This window comes from Poecilia reticulata, chromosome 7, assembly GCF_904066995.2.
Source record: "Poecilia reticulata chromosome 7, P_reticulata-male-v2, whole genome shotgun sequence".
NCBI classification, from domain to species: domain Eukaryota; kingdom Metazoa; phylum Chordata; class Actinopteri; order Cyprinodontiformes; family Poeciliidae; genus Poecilia; species Poecilia reticulata.
Window position 1 is genome coordinate 27,771,300 of NC_088836.1, and position 22,273 is coordinate 27,793,572.

General features: G+C 37.5%; 1 long non-coding RNA gene across 3 annotated transcripts in view; it reads left to right on the forward strand.

The window, feature by feature from the left end:
- Positions 1-22,273, forward strand: part of LOC103467803 (uncharacterized) — a 42,581-nt gene that overhangs the window by 14,623 nt on the left and 5,685 nt on the right. Inside the window, exons 2-7 of one of the 3 annotated variants that reach the window (XR_014088057.1) lie at positions 3,224-3,291; positions 4,220-4,259; positions 5,570-5,683; positions 8,021-8,167; positions 16,162-16,284; positions 17,831-17,940. This is a non-coding gene — a long non-coding RNA (uncharacterized LOC103467803). The remainder of the gene's footprint in view (positions 1-3,223; positions 3,292-4,219; positions 4,260-5,569; positions 5,684-8,020; positions 8,168-16,161; positions 16,285-17,830; positions 17,941-22,273) is intronic. The other 2 variants (XR_014088056.1, XR_534122.2) reach the window with 2 other exon arrangements.

The following is a 22,273-nucleotide window of genomic DNA, read 5'->3' on the forward strand; positions in this document are numbered from 1 at the left end:
TTCATATTGTAACTTCATCTAAACATCAGTTAAATAAGCATGCAGAGTTTTAATCGACTCATTCTGCTTTCTCAGCACATTCGGCACATAATCTCAGGATTAACTCATACCTATAAAGTCAGGATGCAGATCCATGAGAGATTATTCTTTGGAGCTATAAGCATTTCTGCATATTTTTTCTTTTCACACAACAAAAAAATGATGACAGGTTACTTCTCAGATTAAGTTTGTTTAAGTTCTGTTTCAGGTCAGCTCTGTGCAGCAGGAACAGTAATTATGGAGGAATTTTACACTTTCTGAAATTTCTCCACACTGCCTTCATGTTTTTGTTATAGATTTGTACACAGTGGATGTTTTTTCACCAAATGATTTGTTTTGCTAATGCATTTGTGTCATTTAAACATATTTATTTCAGTCATTTTGAGGAATGTTACTGACAAGAATGTCAAATTAGATTTTTTTCAGGGAAATTATTTAGAGCAAAACATTTGTCAGTCAATCAAAAGTTCTTAAAAAAGAAAAAAACTAAATGGAAATGTTAAGTTTTTATATTTTAGGAAACTTAAAGATTATTTTTGATTTTTGTAAGAAATACATTAAGTCTATCACCTGCAGTTGACTGATTCACTCAGTATGTGTTAATTTATTGCTAAATGTGTTAAGGATCACATGTATTTCTGGTTATACAGCAATAAACAAACATAAAAGCATAAAATATGTGGAGCTGGCAAGGTATTTCCACATTTAATCAATCTGCATTTATTTATACATAGTTTTGACATTAAAAAAGATTGTGTTGGCACAATAGGAAGCTGATGTAATTCCCTGGAACTTTTATTTCAACACATGCTCTCTAACAAGGCTAACGAGAAGCAGTGAGGGCTACTAAGCCGGCCCCCTGGGCAGAGGCTTGTTAATGTCACTGTCACATTGTCGGAGTGTGGGCCACCAGATCAAGGGCGTAAGATGGTGGTCCACATGGGGGACACGGAACCAAGGGCTGTCGGCATTCTCCAAAGCAGAACATCTGAAATTTTACACATTACCTAATAGCTCAGAGAATTATTAACCTTATTAGGGAGTTAATGCCACATGGTTCTTTGACAGCCTTTTGTCAAAATCCTCTGCATAATGGGAAGATTTTAACAAGACTTTTATTGCACAAACAGTATAAAAAATATCTACATAAACATTGATTGATTCTTTTATTAAGTGTCTTGATATTTTAGAGTTTCTGGCGCTATGCTCTATAATAGTCCACTATGCTGAACAGGAAGATGCTTTTCCACATTTACATCAGACCCACCTGAAGTGTTTGTTGCTGAAAAGCTGAATCTGACAACATGATGCCAATTAAAGACCTGGAGGAGTTTGGAAAACTCCGCCTATTTCTGTTGTTGATCGTGGTACAAAAACAGCTTATTTTGTGGCATTACTACTAAACATAACAGATTGCTGTTAAATAATGGTTGTCATGGAAACCTGGTGATGTAAATTTTGCTGTAGCCTCATTTGGCATCACTGCTTGAAATTAAGATCATATTTCAGTCAAATTTAATTAGTTGCAACAGATTAATTTGTAATAAATAATTTTCTTTTTTTTTTTTTACAACTGAACTAGTCACATAAAATGTTTACATGTTTTATATTATGTTTCTGTAACAACATATGAATTGAAGGTTTGTTTTTTAATATATAATTTTACCAGAGGAGCCAGTAATTGCAGAGCACTGTACAAGAATATGACACTGAATAAAAGGAGCTTACACAACAACTTTGCTGCTGTTGTTGTTTTTACACTTACACACACACGCATACACAGACATAGCCTGCTAAAGCAGAACACTGATAAAGATATTTAAATCATTTCAGTGTATTCCTGTCTTAGTTTCTTGGTGCTCTTCCTCATTTCGTTAGTTAGATAGTATATATTTGTAACTGGGCTGTAGATCTGCTTTTCTGTGGTGGGATGAAATCTTATTCTCTGTGGTGAATAATTCAGTATACCTTGAATGAATAATGATCTTCAACTGTCTTTGTAAGTGACATTGAAAATGTCAAACTCCTTGTGCATCTGAATGACTTATTTTATAAGAACTTCTGGGGCCTCTTGCGCTTGCAGACATAAGAAAATTTAAAAAAAATCACAAATTTCTTATTACTTAAGTGTGGGGGAACGTTCAGTTGTTATTGACTAACTTTCATGATGAACTTCTCAATTTGTTGTAAGAATCTGCATAGTTTCCTGTAACCTTTAAGCAATGATCCTGAGGACACAGAAGGATGTGTTTCACCTCCTGACACTGTGTGAGCTATTTCAGCTCGGATCCCGTTAACCACAGTTGGGTTCCTCTGCCTGGAAGCAGGCCAGTCTGGACAGTCACTTTATAAATGGGGCACCTCTGTGATAAATGTTCTCCTGTCTAAGGATCTGAACCCTCACACTGTAATGCAAGGGGAAATGAGGCCATTCCAAGATAAAACCAAAGATTAATGTACAGTAAGAGTGAATAGGCTTTCCAACAAAATTACTTTACCAGATGAAAATTCATCCTTCATGCATCTGGAAATATGTTCAGAAAAATTGCTGCTACAACTGGAAGTACAGAATTATGCAAATGTGTTCTCTGAATTGCTAAATAATTAACTACAAAATATGACAAAGCAGATTTTATATCCACTTTTAAAAAATGATTCACTTGTTCTACATCTATTACCAACATGTTCATCCATTTTATTTTTATTTTTCGGTCGATGAGAAACCGACAAGTGCTGTGGAGGTCCAGAAAATGTGTTAATTAAATCTTACAATTTGTGCTTCACACTACAGTGATATTATTTCATGTCAGTAGGACATACAAGTATAGTTATGCTATGTTGATATCCTCATCTCAAATAGTGTATTGAAAGAAAAGACAACACCAGTGATTATGTGACACAACAAAAAATGTCAATGTCTCAATAGTGTGTCATGTGCCTGTGAGCATCTATCACAGCTTGACAACATCGTCTCATTCTGTTCACAAGTTGACTTATTGTCTGCTGAGGCATGGTATCCTACTCATCTTGAAGGGACATCTTCAGGTCGTTGAGGTTCAGTATTACCAACCTCCTCATGGTGACACAGCTGGGATTCAGAATATTCCTCCTACACAGACCTCATTGTTTTAGGGGGTTTGGGATCTGTTCTAGATTCACGTTCAAGAACTGCAGCCTTTTGCAGATTCAGCAACCTGAGTGGCCCATCCCAAGAGCCGGCTGGAGAGGAAGAGGAAAACCAAGGTAGAGAAAGTGAGTGTAATGTGTGATGACACACTATGATCCAGATACCAGCATGGAGTTTGTTAAAGAGCTCTGGTTCCGCATTAAGAACCTACTGTTTGGTTCATTACATTAAATTATGTCCAGAAACATTTAAAAAAATCTTCCCTGGGTAAATAAAAATTAATGTGCATTTTAAAATGGTTGCAGAAAGATTTATTGCCTTTGTCTATGCCCTTCACCTCAGTAAGTGTGTGTGTGTGCGTGTGTGTGTGTGTGTGTTTGTCTAGTTTTGTTCTTTCCTCCGGTGTGTTCTCTGCTGCATGTCGGCATCATCTGGCCTGTTGTTTCATCAGGGGGTTTGGGTAACTTTGTTATTTTGAGCTGACGCTGCATTCTGTAGGTCAGATGTCTCTGCTGAGTCCCATCCTGGAGCCTTCAGGTCCCCAGCGGGCCTCCCAGCCAAAATGGCACACTTGCCACCAGGCTGATATAACTCCTGCTGCTGACATCTCACAGCGACATCTCTGTAATTTAGGATGTAATTCGCTTTTCCTCTGAGCTGTATAAAATCTATATTGCCGCCATAAAACAATACAGGATTTGTTGTTAGCCTTTTTAAGTATGCAGAAGGATATTACTGGAAATGTGCAGCGACAAGCAGTTCTGACGTCTGAAAGGCCAAGACACGACAAAGCAGCATGAAGTCACGTCTCTGGTCATCTTGATGGAGCTCATTTTTGGCCCTACTGTAGAGTCTAACTGTAATGCAGATCTAATTCATAGTCCTCTCTCTACTGTAGCTTGTTTGTTGCTGACATTTTAATCTGCAGAAGACTTTTTTTAAAAGCCAGCCTCCTCACTTGCACCACAGACTTAAAAGCATTTTGAATAGTTTTGCATGTGATGGTAGTCATTATTATTGTTGAAACATTCCTCATTTTCCTCCCTCCACCAGGACATCCTCTCGGAGCACTGGATGATTTGTGACAAATACAGTAAGTGAAATAATCATCATCATTATTTTTCTGGTTATTTATCATTTGCCTGACAGAATGTCAAAAGCACTGAATTTCAGCCTTTCATTGTTCTGCAGTAAGGCTAATTACGCATGTCTAAGTCTCCAGCAACCGTAACAATTTGTGCTTATGAGGCTGCTCATTGTGGCAGCTCCATGTGTCTGCTGCTGCAGAGGCTTCAGGCATTATTCCACTTCAGACTGACACCAGTGTCTCTTCCAATTCCATCTCATTGCGTTAGTCATTAAGCTCGCCACTGACACCACCCATCATATCATCGCCTTAATCACATCTGAGCTCTGCTGTGTACATATGACCATATCATTACCACAGACTTCCATCCCCCGTTCCTCCGTGCCCCTCCACTCCGCTCGTGCTTTATTTTGTCTAACAGATCTGACCCCGTGTTTCATCCATCACACCGGGGTACTACAGTGACAAATGGCATTCACTTAACACTGATTCACTCAGTGATTATTTCCCACCACCTCATATGCAAAATTATTCATCCTAAGGTAAGGTTTTGGGGTGATGGGGGTGACTAACGCTGATGGAGCTTGATGTATGTTCCCAACCTTGTGCAAAAAGAATCTCCATATTCCTGATATTAGCCATGCACCAGAGCAGTGAGATATAGCAGGAGTGGGATTTTTCCATCTCCTGCCTGCTGGGGTAATGATGAGGGAAGTCTCGCCAGCCACAATGATTATTCAGTGTTATTCAGTTCTGCTTTCTGTGTGCATGTGTGGGTGTGAGTGTGTGTGTGTGTGTGAGTTGAGGTAATAGTCTGAGGTGGTAATTACAGACAACCTATCACCTGTTTGTATTAGTCTGCTCCGAATGGTGAGGTCAGGCCCCATCAGCAGGATTCTAAAACCAAAATGTCCCCTAATATTTATTTGCCAACAGCACCATTACAAGACATTTAGACCTCTCTAACTTTTCAAATATTTTAGGTCACATCCAAAACTTTATCAGGATAACTGTGAAAGGATAATTATTCAAATATAAATGTGATGTTATGTGCATTTGGATTCCGTCAGCTAAGGCTGCATTCACACCAGCCCTGTTTAGTCCACTTTATTCAAACTCTGGTTCATTTGCCTTGAAAGTCCAGTTTGCTTGGCGTACATCATCCACGTGTTTGCTTTGTCCCATATGTGGCTTGTGGCAAACTTTAAATGCACGTTCTTGTGGCTTTGTTGTCTTTCAGCAATGCTTTTCTTCTTGCTACTTTGATATAAAAGTAGATTTATGGATTAGAGGACAAATGGTTTTTCTGTTGACAGATTCATCAAACTGACTGTGGATCTCTGCAGCTCCCCAGCCAAGAGACCCAGTTACCGTGGTCGTCTTGGCTGCTTCTCTGATTAATGCTTTCCTTTCACACCTCGACAGTTCAGGTGAGCCAACATTTCTTAGTCAGTTTGCGGTTGTGGATTAAATTGTGTTTACGAACAAAAGTTGGTAACTTTTTTCTAACCTAATCCTGACTTAAACTTGTCAGGATATTAAATATGACCTACCTGATGGTATTTGTTCTCCATCAGACACCTGAGGCGTTTACAAAATGGAGGTAATTATACTAATACTAAATTAAACTCACATTAACACTAGTTGCTAATTAGGTGGCTTCTAAAGAAGCCTGGCTGCACTGGATAATGCATCAGGGGTATCAGAATGACGTGCTGAATACAACTGCATGCCACACTTTTCAAATGCTCATTTGTAAAAGAAAAAAATATTTATTTTTGCTCTAATTCACAATTATGCACTAGTTTATCACATAAAAGCTCAATAATTACATTTAAGTTTTGACTTTCAAAAGTGGCATGAATACAAAATAAGTCTGACATCTTGTACATGAATAAATGTGATTGATATCAAAGAAATGTTTTAACAATCCCTCGTTTTCAAACAGCAAAGTTATATAAAAGGTTTCTTTTGAAAGAAAGGTTGGGAATGTTTTCATAATGTATAAGGTGGGCTTTTGATGCATTAACTCACCCATCCTTCAGTGACTGAGTTACACGGATTTACAAATCTACTTCACGAAGATGATTCCTTCCAAGACTAGGAGCTGAAATGTATCGTTCAATTTGTTTCCTCTACATTCCTCTGCATTGTGGCACCCAGAGAAGTTGTGCATCAAACTATTTTTAGAGCTGAAACCTGCAGACGACATCATTCCTGGGCATGAATACATAAATGAGTTTCATCTGCCGGGTGACTGCATATACAATGTAGTGCATATAAAAGTGACAAAGGGTAGAGAGTGATTTTATTTGGTTCTCAGCTTGTCATATATTTGTCGTCATTCTCATTATGCGGCCCATATTTCCTTGCGCATATGTACTTGGTGTAGCTTGGTTAGTTGCCAAACTCTGGGCTCCACTTTTATCTAATTTATGATGTATATATGCATGTCATTCCTTCTTTATTTTAGGGTACAATGTGATAAGCCTTTGTGATTTTTTTTGTCATGACTGAATCTTTTGCAGCAAACACAGGGTTTGATGGATTAAATGCACAGATGGTGTGACATTTTATCACTGAATCACTGGAATCACTCACTTGTGTACCTACAGCACTTTGTTCTGAGTTGCTCTGTAGCACTTTGAAAAGAGTGACAACCTTATGGACCATCCATGATTTATCTTCTAACGCTGCTGAGGCTCATATGAAATGGTGGAAAATAAAATATTTGTTAGCTTTTGTTTCATTATCTAGTAGGAGTAGCACTACTTCAACATATTTTACTCAAGCAAGAGTAAATACTATGAGGTAAAAGTCTACTCAAATACTGAGCATCTGATTTTATGTTTCAAACTTACGTCATCAGACAGACAAAAAAAATATAGTTATTATATGCAAAGTTTGGTACGTTAAAGACTAAAATGAAACATTAAAGACGTACTTTTCCAAATATTTGTTTTCAACATATAACTTGTTGAACTAATGCAGTAGGTATGTTGGAACAGGGTCAAATATTTCCAGTGATAATGTACAGTGGATCTTTCTCAACTTCACAATTCTCAGCAGACTCACAGATACAAACTAACATCAGAAGAACAAAGCTTGTGTTCAGATGGAATAAACATAAAGTGTAACTGTGTGTCTGTATCCAGTGCATTTGTTTTATTAAAACATGCTTGTTATTCATTTATTGAAGTTACTCACAGTCAGGTTTTGTGTTGGGGCATCTAACTGTCCCAGTACTTGTTGTACTGTAGCAAAAAAAAAAAAAAACAGAAAATCAGCAATCAATATTCAATACTCTGTTCACAACAGCATTGTGCTAATTCACTAACTCAGACCCAACATACAAGCTAAACAGAGAATTGAAATGTTTCCTGCATTTAATCAAATCAAGGATTATCTATCACTCAGTCATTGTCTTCTAATATCCAGTCTGATTAGTATCAGACTTGTTGATGATACTAATGACTTGGTTCTTGACTTCCACCATCCATATCATCAGACCTATGAGATGTAACTAGAAAAGTCAACTGTTTGCTAAGATAATCCAACATTAGAAATCCTTGTCAACCACTGAACATACAAAAAAAATCTCTCTTCTCTGAAATTATTTAATTTCTTTTTTAAATTCAGACTTTTCCAACTCTATTTTTACACTGTGGAATTTTTTGCATGCACTGTGAGGACTCTGACAACATAAATGCTATCTCCTCTCAAGGCTGAAGTGGATTTACTCTGTCTGTAATTTGACCCATTTTCAGATCTGATTGATGGTTGTCACATCCCAGGTCCTCTGGAGACACCACAGTCCGCCGCAGTCAGAGGTTTATGAGGAATTAACACAGCTGTGGTTGATGGTAAATGACAGATGCTCATTTCCACCAGGGACCTACCGTAGCCATATAAAGGTATTTCTGCTCTCTGCTTCTTCAGCCCGTGTGATTCACTGTAATGAGCTCTGCCCAGCCACTCGTGTCCTTAGAGAGACAGAAAGTCTCCCATTGACTCTCCATACTGCACTGACAAGACGTTACGGCATAATTACAGGAACATGGCGACACCATCTGCAGCAGAGCTATGGTTGTGACCAGGGTTGAATCTAATAGATGTCCCCGTTCTCGATAACTCTGTTAACCAGATGTACAACAAAGGTTTGCATAATAAAAGACAGAAAATATTGTTGAGTTTTCCACTTTCCTCACAATGACTGCCTTTAATGGCATCTTGAATGACTGTCAAGAGAAGCACGTTTTGTTAAATGAGGCAAATGTGAATAATTTAAAAAGAGATGAAGCAGAAAACTGCAGAGATATGGCAAGTTGATAATACCGGATGTGAGGAGATGTGTGAGGCTTCCCACACTTAACAAGAAGCAGTAACCCCTCGGTGCTGCCTGAGTCACTGCTTTCTAATTTTAGCAGCAGTCACACCATCCTTCCACAGCTGCAGACATTTATCATTGCTAAAAGTTACTGGCAAACATTATGAGTTTCTTTACTGTTTTTTTTCCCTACAAAATATTAAAAAAATATTAGATCAGGGCTGCACTGGGGGAAGTTTCAGCACTGCTGAATTGCAACAAGAAGGTAAAAAAGTGCACATTGGGTTAAAGGATCACTCTGAAATTCTCTATGTATATCGCTGTGTGTCTATTATAATTGACTGATTAAATCTCCAATTTGTGCCTAGCCTCTCTGACACCGGGGACAGGCAAATAGTCCTCTGCAACCCTGCAAAGATTAAGATACTACAGAAAATAGATGTATGGATTTAAATATTATAATGATATGCCCATATCTGTAGCTCCAGCTAAAATTCATACTTTATGTTTATTTATTTTGAACATGATGGCAGTAAAAATCATGCACAAGAACAAGGAATGCAAAACACACATAATTTTGTACCACAGTGATCTTAACATGCTCGAAATATTTTATAAATTTGCTAAAGGCAAATGGAAGGATAAATTCACAATTAGCCCTTGTGTTTACGAATGGGGTCCAACCGACTCCACACCCAATAAAATATTGTTTATAAAACATTGTAAACATGATCCACACGAGAATCTTCAAAACCAAGAGTACCAGAACTTGGGATTGAGGTCCAACTGTGGCCCACAAAACATCAAGGTTCTCAAGAAAATCTCCTGAAATTAAGTCAAAGTGAGATAAATCAAAGTGCATTATGCCAATTGAGGGGAAGAAAATATGAAATATCAGGACTAAATAAGCACATTTGCAACTCATTTAAATCATAGAATTGTTTTTGAGTCAGAAATCTTATTGCACCCAAAACTGTGATGATATATAAACATATTATATTATAAATACTCTAAAATAAGTGTACAGATTCTAAAACTTAATTTAATTCTACCTTCTTAGTTTCACAAGTATGTATGTTTGCTTGACTATAAATTGATTTTATGAGGATTTAAACCTGAAGAAATTATGTAAATTTTATGAAACATGAAGTCTCGTCATGTCTGCAACGTTTTTTTTTATTATCTTTTATGAGGCGCTTTTATAGTGTGGATTTATCAGGGTGAAGCCTGTATAATTTATAGTGTGCTGCTCCCTCATAAGTCAGTTACTGTAAATGTCAATTTTTTCCCACAAGATTGTTTTTCCATCTTGCACAGAAAGCTCAAAGATCTATGAATGTCCCTCAAATGGTTAAATTATTATTTACTGATTTGATCAGAAAACAGGTTGGACTGCACAATGTGAGTCTTTCTCCGTGTACATAAAATGAGATTTTCTAACATTATGTGGTTATTGTTGTGATATTTAAATACCAGTTGTGTAGATTTTGTAAGCAGTGGCACTAATCTGTCATCTGTAAGTTGTGAAGCTTATGCTACATAGCTGTATCAGCTGGGCCTACCAGACAAGCGATGCTGCAGTACCAGATGTGTAGGACGATGATGCCAGAGTTTTATTCATTTGAAGCCGTGTACTTTTCTACTTAAAATGCAAAGTTAACACGCAGCAGAATAAATGGGTGATGGCAGTGATGATCATAGCAATTATTTGCAGATAGTTAAAAAAAAAAACTTTATGTTGGCTTTCATTCAAAGTTTGACTAAACTATTTTTATTTAGTTTTGATTTCATCATTCCAGCCAGCATTACTATTTCTTTTTTATTGAGATCTCTGAGTCATGCCGTCTTGTTCTGACAGATATCAAGCTGCACAAACACTGTTTATTGTTCATAACCCTGAAAAAAGCAATCTCATCTGAGTTTGATGGCAGTGCACCCTCTTGACAGATATACAACCTGCCTTTTGACTTGAAAAGCAATACAGGGGATGCAGGATGACAGAAGATATTACAAACAGAAATCCCAAAGAATCCTGCCTGATGCTTTATGCTGAAAAACAGGATAAAATATATAATAACCAGATGTGCTGAATCTTTGCTTTGTTGTCTCTGAAAATGGTATATGTCTAATATCTGATTTAATGTGTGTATTACTCGAATATGAATGTCCCTCAAATGGGATATAGGGTATGAGATCTGACCATATAGAACATGCATGCATAAAGACTTTTACATACTGAAAGTCAAAATCTCAACATTAATGTGTAAAAGCCTTGGATAAAAGCACAACAGCTTCAGTGACTGTTAGCTTGGAAATATTATATCTACGCATTATTATTATTATTATTATTATTATTATTATTATTATTCCCAGACATAACATAACAGAGCTAGATCCAATGTAAGTATAAAATCTGCACAGTCTTGAACTATCCGGGCATCTGTCCAGTAAATACAATTTTTAAATGCAATGACCTCAATGCAAGTGGCAGGTCTGTCCTATTCAAAGGTCTCCCCTCTCTGTGTGTAAACAGATCTCTAAAAGGCAATGCCTGGACCTCACATCTATATCTACAAACTTATGTTGAGCTGGAAAAAAATCTACTTTAACTATACTTTATAAAGAATCTTTAGCTTAAACACAGAAATATACACTAAATTTCTGGACATACTTCATACTTCTATAATATTTTGGTCAGATTGTACTTAAAAAAACAATCTGGTTGGTTCAAAATGTTGTTTTATGTTTGTTACAGGAGAGGAAGAATTATGTAAAACATTTTTTCAGCTTTAAGTTTTCATAAACGAATCCTAACTGAAACTGAGTCCTTAAAACTCTCTGTAGCACTACATTCAATTGTTAGAAATATATATATATTTAAATGCCACCTGGACAAATAGCAGGACTCTCTTTCTCTAACATTTTGATGTTTCTTGTCACTTAGCTGAGGCCTGACTGTGTGAAATCAATGTCAAATTTAAATGTTAATAGAATCTTAAATTATTCACCACATAGTAAAACCCATTTGACCTGTTCTCTGGGTTCAAATGACTCTTCTATATAAATATATGATGGAGAATTAAGAGTCTGGCCAAAGTCCAACCTGTGCTCTGTGGTAGAGATGAAGGTTCATTTAAATAGTAGCAGAATCTCAGCATATATTAAGAATATTAAGCAAAAAATGTTAAATGCTAGCTTTAAACAGCATGGAAAATATATTTAATTCCACATTGAATTTTCAAGGTTCCAGGCTTACAATGAAATGATCAACTTTTAAATTTTATGGTAGGATAATTACAAGCTGGAGAAACAAATGCTTAAAAAAAAATCAAAGCGAAAAATGTATATTTTTTTACAACCAGCTTGTAATTTAGGCTAACCTTAACTTTGAATGTGCAAAGAGCTGTTATTTTTTTTCTATTCCAATCTCTCCACCGACATGAGTAAGAGATGTGTCAAAGGATACCAGGGGAAGAAAAACAGAAGATCTGAACATGGCTTGGGCTGCAAATCCATCAATAGTTTAGGTGGGCGATGATTGTTGGCAAAGTTTTTTGGAGATGTAGAGTAAACACAAATCAAACAGTGAAATGAAGCTGTGCATTGCCAAGTGACAGCCAACAAACCTTATGACGGGTGTGTTTTTTTGACAAACTTTAAAAGAGTTAAAGTGCAAGTAAGTTTTGTTGATGTCCGTCATGGCAGACACTCTCTGAGGAGCGTGACGTCACATACGATGGGTTAAAATGTAAAGTGGTTTAGTATTCTCTCAAACACAATTAGCCAAAAACTCTTAAGAAGCAATGAATAAAAACAACAGGGGCAATCAACTTTTTTTGGGGGGGCTAAATGAATGTAAGTAGTTGAACATAGACAACAACATCAGTAGCCTATAGGCTACTTGTTAAGCTTAAGGTGATGCATTGATATTATTCATCTTTTAGCTAACATTACCTGCATCCAACAGCTTTAGTCAACAGTCGGTTAGTTTGGGGGAAAAACTGTGAAAGGTTCTTTGCGTTTTGCTGGTTTGCTGCCATGATTCTAACAAACCTGTGCAGCTCCGCACAGCAGCAGCAGGTCTCCTTCACCTGGCGCACAGGTAGCGCTCATGTTGCGTTTAAAGGCGGCTCGGAAAAACAGGTTACACATGTTAACAACGGATTAAACAGTTTTCACTGCTGATAACAGTGACAGAGGAGACAGATACGGGAAGTGCCGAAGCCCCTACTGTATCAAATTGACATAGGAATAACAAAGTTGGCCATTCTAAGGTAAAAACCTAGTGCATTCATGTTTTTTTTTTTTTCATCCAAACGGCTTCCCGCACCCCCCTTGCAATGTCACGGCGCCCCCCCACAGTTTGGGAACCTCTGGCTTAAGAGCTGATATACTCCCCTTTATGGGGATCTGAATGCCTAATGCAAGATTCTTCTACACTCTTTAATGTGTGTTATATGTGTATATATTTACACATATAAATGTGTAAATAGTTGTATTTACACATTTACGCAAATGTGTAAATACAACTATGATGAAATGTATTAATGTTTTATACCCCAAACCATTTTGACTTATTTTAAGGGGTTTTCAGGCATTAATTGAGGAGTAGCACCTCTCCATTGTGGCTTTCTAACAAACCAAAATCCTTATGGGTCAACTTATACATTGGCAAATGACAAAACGTTCTTAAATCCTCAAACCACATTATAGGTGTAAAACCATGGTCAGTTCTTGTGACCATGCTTGTTAAATGCATTTAGTTGTTTTATGTGTTCAGGCAGGAGTTAGAGCAGGTGAAAAGAGGCTTTAGATGCCAGGAGAATTCATTCAAGGATGAAATGTCACCAGTGAGGTAAAACGCCTGATAGATGTGGGTGTGAATAAGCTGGTGGCATCTTCTCAGAATATAATTTCTTCTCCCAGAGAGAAACAGATGAAACTTTCTGTGAATCACCAAGAAATCATTTATCACTTTTATTAGTCTCACGTTTTTGCTATGCAGCCTGCAGCGATTCAAATAAACACAGCTAGAAGACGGAAAGATTGGAGCCATAATGGCGGCAGCTGAGAGACACTTCCAGATGTTTAATGATTGGCCATGATGGCCTTCTTAAAAAGCAGCAGCAGCAGCAGCAGTTTTAGCCTGAAACTATTAAACTGTCTGTTTTCACCCATTTGTGAACAATGAACTGCCCCAGAGAATACTAAACATCCATCATGTCATTAGGGACCTGCTCACCATATGCTCAATCCAGTGTCTTTAAAATCACGATAATAATGGTGGGAATGGTGGACGTAAATGGAAGTTGTCATGATTCCATCTGTTCCCCTCACACAAACTGACAGCGGCTGCCTAGTAGTTCTGGAATCTATACAGAGAACCACCTGCTCTTAATACTGCAGGAACTATTTTATTCTTTTCAAAATCATGTTTACGTTTTATGGTGAGGCTTTAAGCACAGATTCAAAGTGCAGAAATATGCAGTCAATCGAGGCATGTTGTTGTTTTTGTCATCACAATATTTTTTTTTTCCTACCATGGTAACCCGTAGCAAAATATACGGTTTTCATTTTTTCTCCCAAAAATGTAAAAATGTAGAAAATAATAATATTTTTTCTTTAAACAGAAAAGCTATGTTTAATGCTACTTCAGTAATGGTTGTTACAATTATATTCATTTTGTCTAAATATAAATTAAAGCAAGATTACACAATGTTTAATAAGCTTTGAAAATTGGTAGCAACTTTCCAGACCGATAGCAAAAATATCTTATTTCTTGTGTTGTTCTGCAAAGAACTCTACATTCTCTATTGGGCTTTTCAGGTTATATCATTGGTAAAGCTGACACCTAACAGAAACAATTGAGAATTTTATTGCAGTTTTCTAGAAAGTATTTGCAAGCAGACTGCAGGAACCTGTTATGTTAAAGTTACATTCCCTCCTCAGCTGTGATGCATTTCTGCTGACTGAACTCACCTGGTTCTTGTTTTACTAATCCCCTACAAAGCTTTTATAAGCCTGTTTGTTTCCTGCACTCCTGTTAGACCCTTGCATTAAATGCCATGCATGATTGCATGTCCTCCTGCTGCCTTGCCAGCTCAGCATTGTTCTGGACATTTATTCTCCAGTTATCTCATATCTTGATTATAGTAATTAAGAAATACTATAATTTTGAGTATTTCTTTTAGTAATTATCAGTCTGTACAGTGCCTGGCTCTTAACCTACAACAGTTCATGACATAAATGTGTCTTTATTTAACGCAAGAGGAAAGGGAAATATTGGCCGTACAGAACGCAGCGTGGGAGGATCATCACATTTCTCTGTTCTCCATAACAACAATGAAAACCATCAAATCAGGTGACATTTTCTGACGTTATTGGAAACGTTTAGGAAAAAATGTTCCCCTTCTCAACCAGTAGCAGTTGCTAGTTTGGTTCCTGTGCCACCCCAAGAATTTACAGGTGTTATCTATTAGATGACCTTCCACTTGTTCAATGTTTGAAGGTCGTCAAATTTGAAGGTCTAGCCTCTGTAAATAATGAAGCATAGTGAGCATAAAAACAGAGGAGCTTCAAGTTCTAAACATATTTAGGATATTTAGGATATTTTTCCCTCCCATACAATAATTTTTTTCTCTCCTAGAGCGTCTGTCACATTCAAACATGCAAAGTTTAGCATCTTAAAGTTGCTTTTTGGACATCTGATAGCTACTTTTCTCACCCAAGAGTTGGTATTTAAAAAAAAATACTTTTAAACTATGAATTATATGAATTTTCTTATGCAACTTTTTTTTTTTAAAGTCTATATTCCTTGTTACATGCCTAATAAGAGAAGCGAATCATTTGTGGCAAGTCTTTTGTAGTGCATTAAAGTTTTACGTTGACTTCTAAGATCTTTTCTACCAGCTGCTCTGAATTTTCTTGGCACCTGCCTGTGACATTGTAGCACCCTGACAAGCTGTGTCCCTGTTTTCTCTGCTGTGACCTTCAGACTGTTTCCGGCAGTTCCATATGCAGGCTTTTAAGGAAAACCACACATCACTTTTAATGCAGCTGCTGTTCTGTCTTGTCAATTTGATGCCTAAAAATATGTGACAAGCTTTGAAAACAACAAAGCCCCCACACTTCAATCAAGGAACTAAAGCGCACGCACACACGGGACAAAAAAAACAACAGACATGCACATGTGTGTGCACAAACATAAAGCCATTCACAGATGCCTATAAGGTGTAGCAATCACTCCACTGAGCTGGATGAGACACCTCAGCAACAGCCGCTGTGCTTGTTTCTTCCCTGAGGCACAGTCATTTAGCCAACAAGACCCGACAGCGGACAGTCAAATATTAGTTTTCTCCGTCTCCCTCAGTACATACCTAGAGGGGTTCTCGGTGCCTCATCCTCCCCCTTCTTCTCTGCTGCCTTCTCCCTCAGCCCCAATCTGCTGCCGCACTCATTACTTCTGCAGGATTGATGTTTTCTTTTCATAAAGCACCAAGCTGATATCCCATGGATTTTGAATTAATAAAATATGAAGGACATTAACATTCCCGGCATTGGTGTTTTTTGCTATTATTGCAGAGAGGCTAGGGAAGCCTGCGACTCACCCACCCTGTCAATCACCCTCCATGTGCGCTGGCCCCGTCAGGCTGGAGGTGAGCACCGCTGACAGACTTCAAGCAACTATCTCAAGGACATCAGAGGGTATTGTGACACAGGCACGCTATGCCTTTGAAAACCTCTCCTACCTCTTAGAATCTCCTTATGCTGGCAAAATAGATACCGAAACAATGTCTGTCTTTCATGTTTTTGTTTCGTGGCGCCAAACATGACATGTAATTTTAGGTTTTTAATTGGTAAACCCATAGACATTCATTTCCATTCATTGTTGAAATGGATGGACAAGCGTATTTGCTTTCCCTGAAAGCTCCACACAGAAAATCTTCAATTTTATCCAACTTTAAAGGTTTTTAAATATGCTTTACTGATCAGATTTCTTACTAACATGAAAATATTTCCTTGTGAACTCAAATTAAAATGCATTAACTTGTCATTTAAACTGTTATTTCGGGGCACTTTACAAGAAAAGACTATTTATATTTAGAAATATATAATCAAATCAATTCAATAAAAAAAAATCAGTCCTAATTATAATATACAACACAGCTTACAATGATAACTGGTAAATTTCATTCTATCCAAGGAAGCTCAGCCGTTTGCACTGACTTGTTGACATTAAAGCTTTTCTGAGAAAGTATGTGAAAAGAATTTCTTCTTTTTTACTGGGAAACATCACCAGCTATAATGGTTGTAATGGTTCAAAATGGTGGCCAATAAGGAATGGCAAGACTCCTTGCTCTCTAACCAGATATACTGGGTTAGAATTTTTATCCCAAATGTTTGGTGAAAACTGTATGACAGTATAAACTCGGCATTTGCGTGAATTGAAAACAGCAGTTTCTGTGTGCATGGCAAATCTAAGTCATTTAATTGTTTGTTTTCTTCTCTTAAAATGCCATTACGTTTAATTCAAACGTCAATGTGAAGAATAGATTTAGCAGAAGTGGTCAGAAGCAGAACATTGAACCTGGCAGAGTTTATATTCAATAAAATCGCTGTAGCCTCTTTCACAAAACATTTAAGGTGAGATTAAGACGTAATTTTTCTCATTTCCCTTCAGATCTTTTGCTCACATCTGTAGGGTTGTGTAAGGTCAAGCTGATTTTACTGGATGAGGTGTGGTGTGTGCGTCCAGCAGGCTGCAGGATGTAAATGCATAAGATTCAGAAATCATTTCCAGGAACGCAACATGGTGAGATGCATTATTTACATTTTAAGCCTCTCCTTGGCCAGCAGGATTGCTACATTGATTTTGTCCAGCATTACTGTTTGGAAAATAATTGTATTGGAGAGATATTTGATTTTATCCATAGTATAGATGATGTTTAACTTCGTCTCCATTCCCACAGTGTGGCGTTCTGGCTTTATTTTTAAATACTCACAGCTTTAGGGGAGAACGCGCTCCATACTTGTGATTTTTGAGGGATCTCAGAAAGCAGTTTCTGCTTGTGGGTTCACGACAAATTTTCCACGAAAGAGGTTTAAGTGTGTGCCATTTCTCAGATTTCCTATTCGAAGCAATCTCTTGCCCAGTAATGATTGTCAACACTTCTGCACAGTTTTACTAGTATCCCCTGAAACGTTGCAGTAGTCTTAAAGGAAAGTCTGTTTATTTGTTTTTATGTTGCAGCCAGGGAACTGGAAGAAAACCGTATTTGGATAGAACAAGATGAGCCCCGGCACAGGCTACATGTTTCTTTCTCTTACTGTCACCCGGGCTGTCCAGCGCTATGGCTCCAGGTGGGTTTGTCTGACAGTCTTTAAACATGAGAGATAAGAGAGAATAATTAATTTATCAGAGCGGGGCAGGCTTTAATCCCCGGTGTCCTGGTGATAAGGGAAGGTTTCTTCTCCCCTGATCCCTCTGCCGATATGGACCTTTTTTTTTTCCTCAGCGGTTTCCCGTTAATAAGCCTGTCAAAGAGGCGAACGGCTTTGGGCTCTGTCTCGTACAGGTTATCTCACTGCCACACGTTCCAATCGACTCTCTGACAGCCAGCAGCAACCAGGTTGCCGGGCCTTTGAAACTCTGGGAGAGCGGGGCCTGTGGGCTCCTCTTTGAGGCGGTCTTGTCATTTAGACCTGCTAATTCAAATATCAGGTTGGGGACACAGGAGAAGAGAGAACAACTGGACTCCGTAATGGCCAAAATGACACCTAGTAAATTTGCTTTTTAATGAGCAATAATATTGTCAACTTCTCTTCCTTTGGTTCCTTGCATGTTTCTACAATTCTCCTATTTCAGTCTGACTCTCTTTGCAGACCAGCACTGACACCAAACGAGGGCAATGGCTTCCCCTAACTTTGCTGGCCCCCTCTAGTATCCATCAAATTTTTATGCATGGATATAAAGCTGCAGTTTGTAACTTTTACAAAAATCTGTTTTTTTACATATTTGTTAAAATATATAAAAAAATATTTACATACGGTATTATATGAGACAGATAATGTGTGAAAAGCTCAAGCTCCTTCACCTCCTTCAGGTACTACTAATGCTGTCTGAAGAAATGCAACCAATCAGAAAAAAAACAACCAATCAGAGCTAGGGGGAGTGTCTTAGCATTGTCAATCACTCCTGTGTATGCACTGCTAAATGTGCTAATAGTAGAGAAACACCTCACTTTTACACTAAAGGTGTTTTATCTGTCGTCATCTGTAGCTATGCTAGCTAACCTCAGCATTTGTGACAGTCTTCGATGTGGTGAATTTTCCTTTGTTTCCTTCTTAATTTCCCTAAAACATCACCTTTTGTAAATCCTGAATTTTATATGGGTAAAGAAGACCTTAAAAGAGTTCCACAACTCTTTTACAAATGCTTGTGAGTTACTTTGCCTTTTGCTGCACACTGAGGTTTTCATATAGCACAAAAGTCACTAAGATTAAAAATATTGTCACTATATCCGACATAATTGCTCACTGGCACAAAGAACATCATTTTAAAATCCCATCTTTGATGTTGTGCTGTTTCTCTATTGATCGCCTGTGCTCAGTTTTTTTTTTTTTGTTATTATTTTTATCTTTGAACCAGCAGACCGGTTTATACACGATCAAGTCAAGGTCAGGTCTGAGTGATTCACTTTATGCTCTTGCTTTGCCAGTCTGATTCTATTTGTCTGTCTTCTGGCTAACTAGAGCACTTCAGCTTTTCCAATTTGCCCAGCCCCCATTCTGGAAAAAAAAAAAAACATTTAGCCAATGCTGCTCCTTATCTCTTTCGCTCCTCTAATCTCCTGTGAGCCGCAGGAGTGGAGGCAGAAGGGCCAGCATTGTCCGGGGATGTGAACCTGCAACCTTTTCAATTTCACCCTGCGCTTCAAAGCCCTTCCGCCTGGACGATCTCACGTCCTGGACAAAGGTGCCATTTGCTTTTCATTTCCGCCACGATAAGAGAGGAGAAGAAAAGTATTGTATATTGTAATGCTCCCTCACCTTTCTGACATCAGCAAAATTGAGGTGCAGGTGAAAGATCGATACAAATTAAAAGTAAATACAAAAAGAGGTAATAAGGAGGAGGGGATGCATGTTTGGGAATCTATTTCCTTTGTCTAGCTTCTTTCAGCCTGGAGACTTCATTTTGTTCAAGTGGTGGCAACAAAGAAGAACAGAAATCGAAAGGAAAAAACCTTACAGATTGAAAGTTCTTAATTGAAATATTTTCTTATTGATTGCTTTTTAATGATTTGTCCTCCCTGGATATTAGGCAATTTCTAAAAACATAGAATTACCGTCCGTCAAGGCAGCCTTGTCATGTTGCACAACAATTGTACAGATTTTTAGTCATTTTGACGATCTAAGCAAGAGATTAACAGAAATGACTCTTGCAACATTAAAGTCACAGAATCACATTTAATGGTTGGTTGGTAGAGATCAGACAGTCATTATGTTTGTATCATTAAATCTTGGCAAGTGATACAAAGGCTGTTAAATTTTTAAATGAGCTGATTATATAGCGTACTTATTGTGCAGGAAAGATGGTGTTATATTTGTCATCTTTTTCTTACATTATTACCATCTTAAAATTTTTCTGTAGTAGTAAAGGGTTGGGTATTAAATATTTATTCACCTTTATACGAATAGCCCAAGAGAATTTGCAATAGCTGTCCCTAGCTCGTCTTTTAGCTACATACAATCATAAAGATTGCTAAGGCATGTTTAAAATGCAAATATAAAACACAATAAAAGCATAAGTCATCGTGACCCAACAACATAAAATTATGCCACTGGCTCCACATAAAACTGTCATCTGCATACATCTTGAAATATCACTCAGACTGGACATAAATACAACAAATAAATTTTATTTAATTTCTTTAAAAATCTGGACCAAGAACTGAGTAATGGGGTAAACCTTAATTTTTTTAAGGCAACAATTTCTCACCACTGACAGTGAATATAAAAGCATCCACCCCGTTGGATGTTTTTACAATCATTACACATACTAAATCAATAATTATTTTCCTTACCAGAAAAAGACAATGAAACTCTTTGTCAAAATGAAAACTTTTCAACAAAATGACATAAAAATGTGTGACACAAAATAAGTGACTGAATACACTATAAAAACAAAATTTTACAAAGTATTTTTGGTCTAAATTTTAGTGCAAATATCTTAGTACATTTGAAATAAGACAAAACCACTTTATAAGCAACTTTTCAGCAAGAAGCTGGTTTTAAGTCAATAATTCCTTAATACTGATTCTAAATAACTTCCCATGACAGATTATTTCACCATAACATGGGAAAATGTCTTGCTATAGTTGGGTAAAGCTGGGTAAAGTTCCCACATTGTTTTCAGGAAACCACCTAGACAAGCAGCTGGTCATTAACAGTTTGCCACTAAACATGTCATCTTTGGCCAGATCAGGATGGGGGCAGGAATTTGAAAGTTTTTTAAACTTACACACTGAAGCAACACCAATTTTATTGACCTTCAACCACTAAAATTATTCCAGCAAAATTAGAGTTAACTAGAAACTACCTTGAAGACATACAAGTAATTGCAATCAACTCATTTGTCACCAACATTGAATTTGCAGCAGCTGTAACTTCAAAGCAATATTTTTGATTAGCCTGGTATATTCCATACCATTCTACCAACCAAACGTAGTGGATGTGAAATAAAAAAAAATAAAATAAAATCCTGCTTGTTGGTGTTCAAACTTTCGAGCTGTGCAGTTATCTGTAAACCAGTCATTTTTCATCTGGACTGGTGTAACTGAGCGTCCTGCTGCTTGGTCAATGTAGCGCAAGACACAGTTTTGTTTTATGTTTTTTCAATGAGCCACAATGCTGCAGTTTTAGCTTCGAGACTAGATTTATTGCAACGTTTTCCCTTCTCCTTCCCACCTGCACGTGCCACCTTCACCGTATCATTATTCTTAACCAGCGTCCTTTCCGTGCTCTTGTACCGACAAGGAGGAAACCTGCAATGTGGTGTTCTGTCATAATAGCAGCAATATCTACACAACATTAAGCAGATTACATTTGGCTGGAGGCATTTCCCAGCACTGAAACACACCCCACGGCGAGGCAGGTGGCCTTGCATCCATCAAACCAACCACTGCCAAGTCCGCTGGACAGAATAAGAAAAATGGTTACTCGCTATAATTGTCTGCCCTCTCTTACTATTCTGTTTTCTAACAGTGCTGTATTTTCATAGAACAACTGGGGAAATAAAGATGGCTGCTGTTTCTCCAGGTGCAACAATGAAACCCTTAAAAACATTACAATTTACACCTTTTAAGACAAAACCAATAGGTGGAATTTTCAAAAACTACTTGCCGCTTTAAGCTGAATAAAAGTTAGGTTTTGTTTCTAAGAAGGATGATTTGAGTGTTTCTTTCCAATTTAAATCTTTTTAAATTAATTATTCAGAGCTGGGAGGAGGGTCTTAACAATGTCAATCATGCTTGTGTACATGCTGCTCACGCCTTCCCCCTTGTTCTCTGCTACGCAGCAACTAGTTCCCCTCAATGGAGCGGCCATGAATGCTGAGGCTGGTCATTACATGACCACTGATGACGTGGATGAACAGTTTTTCATAATATTGCAGAAATTCCATACATTGGAAAAA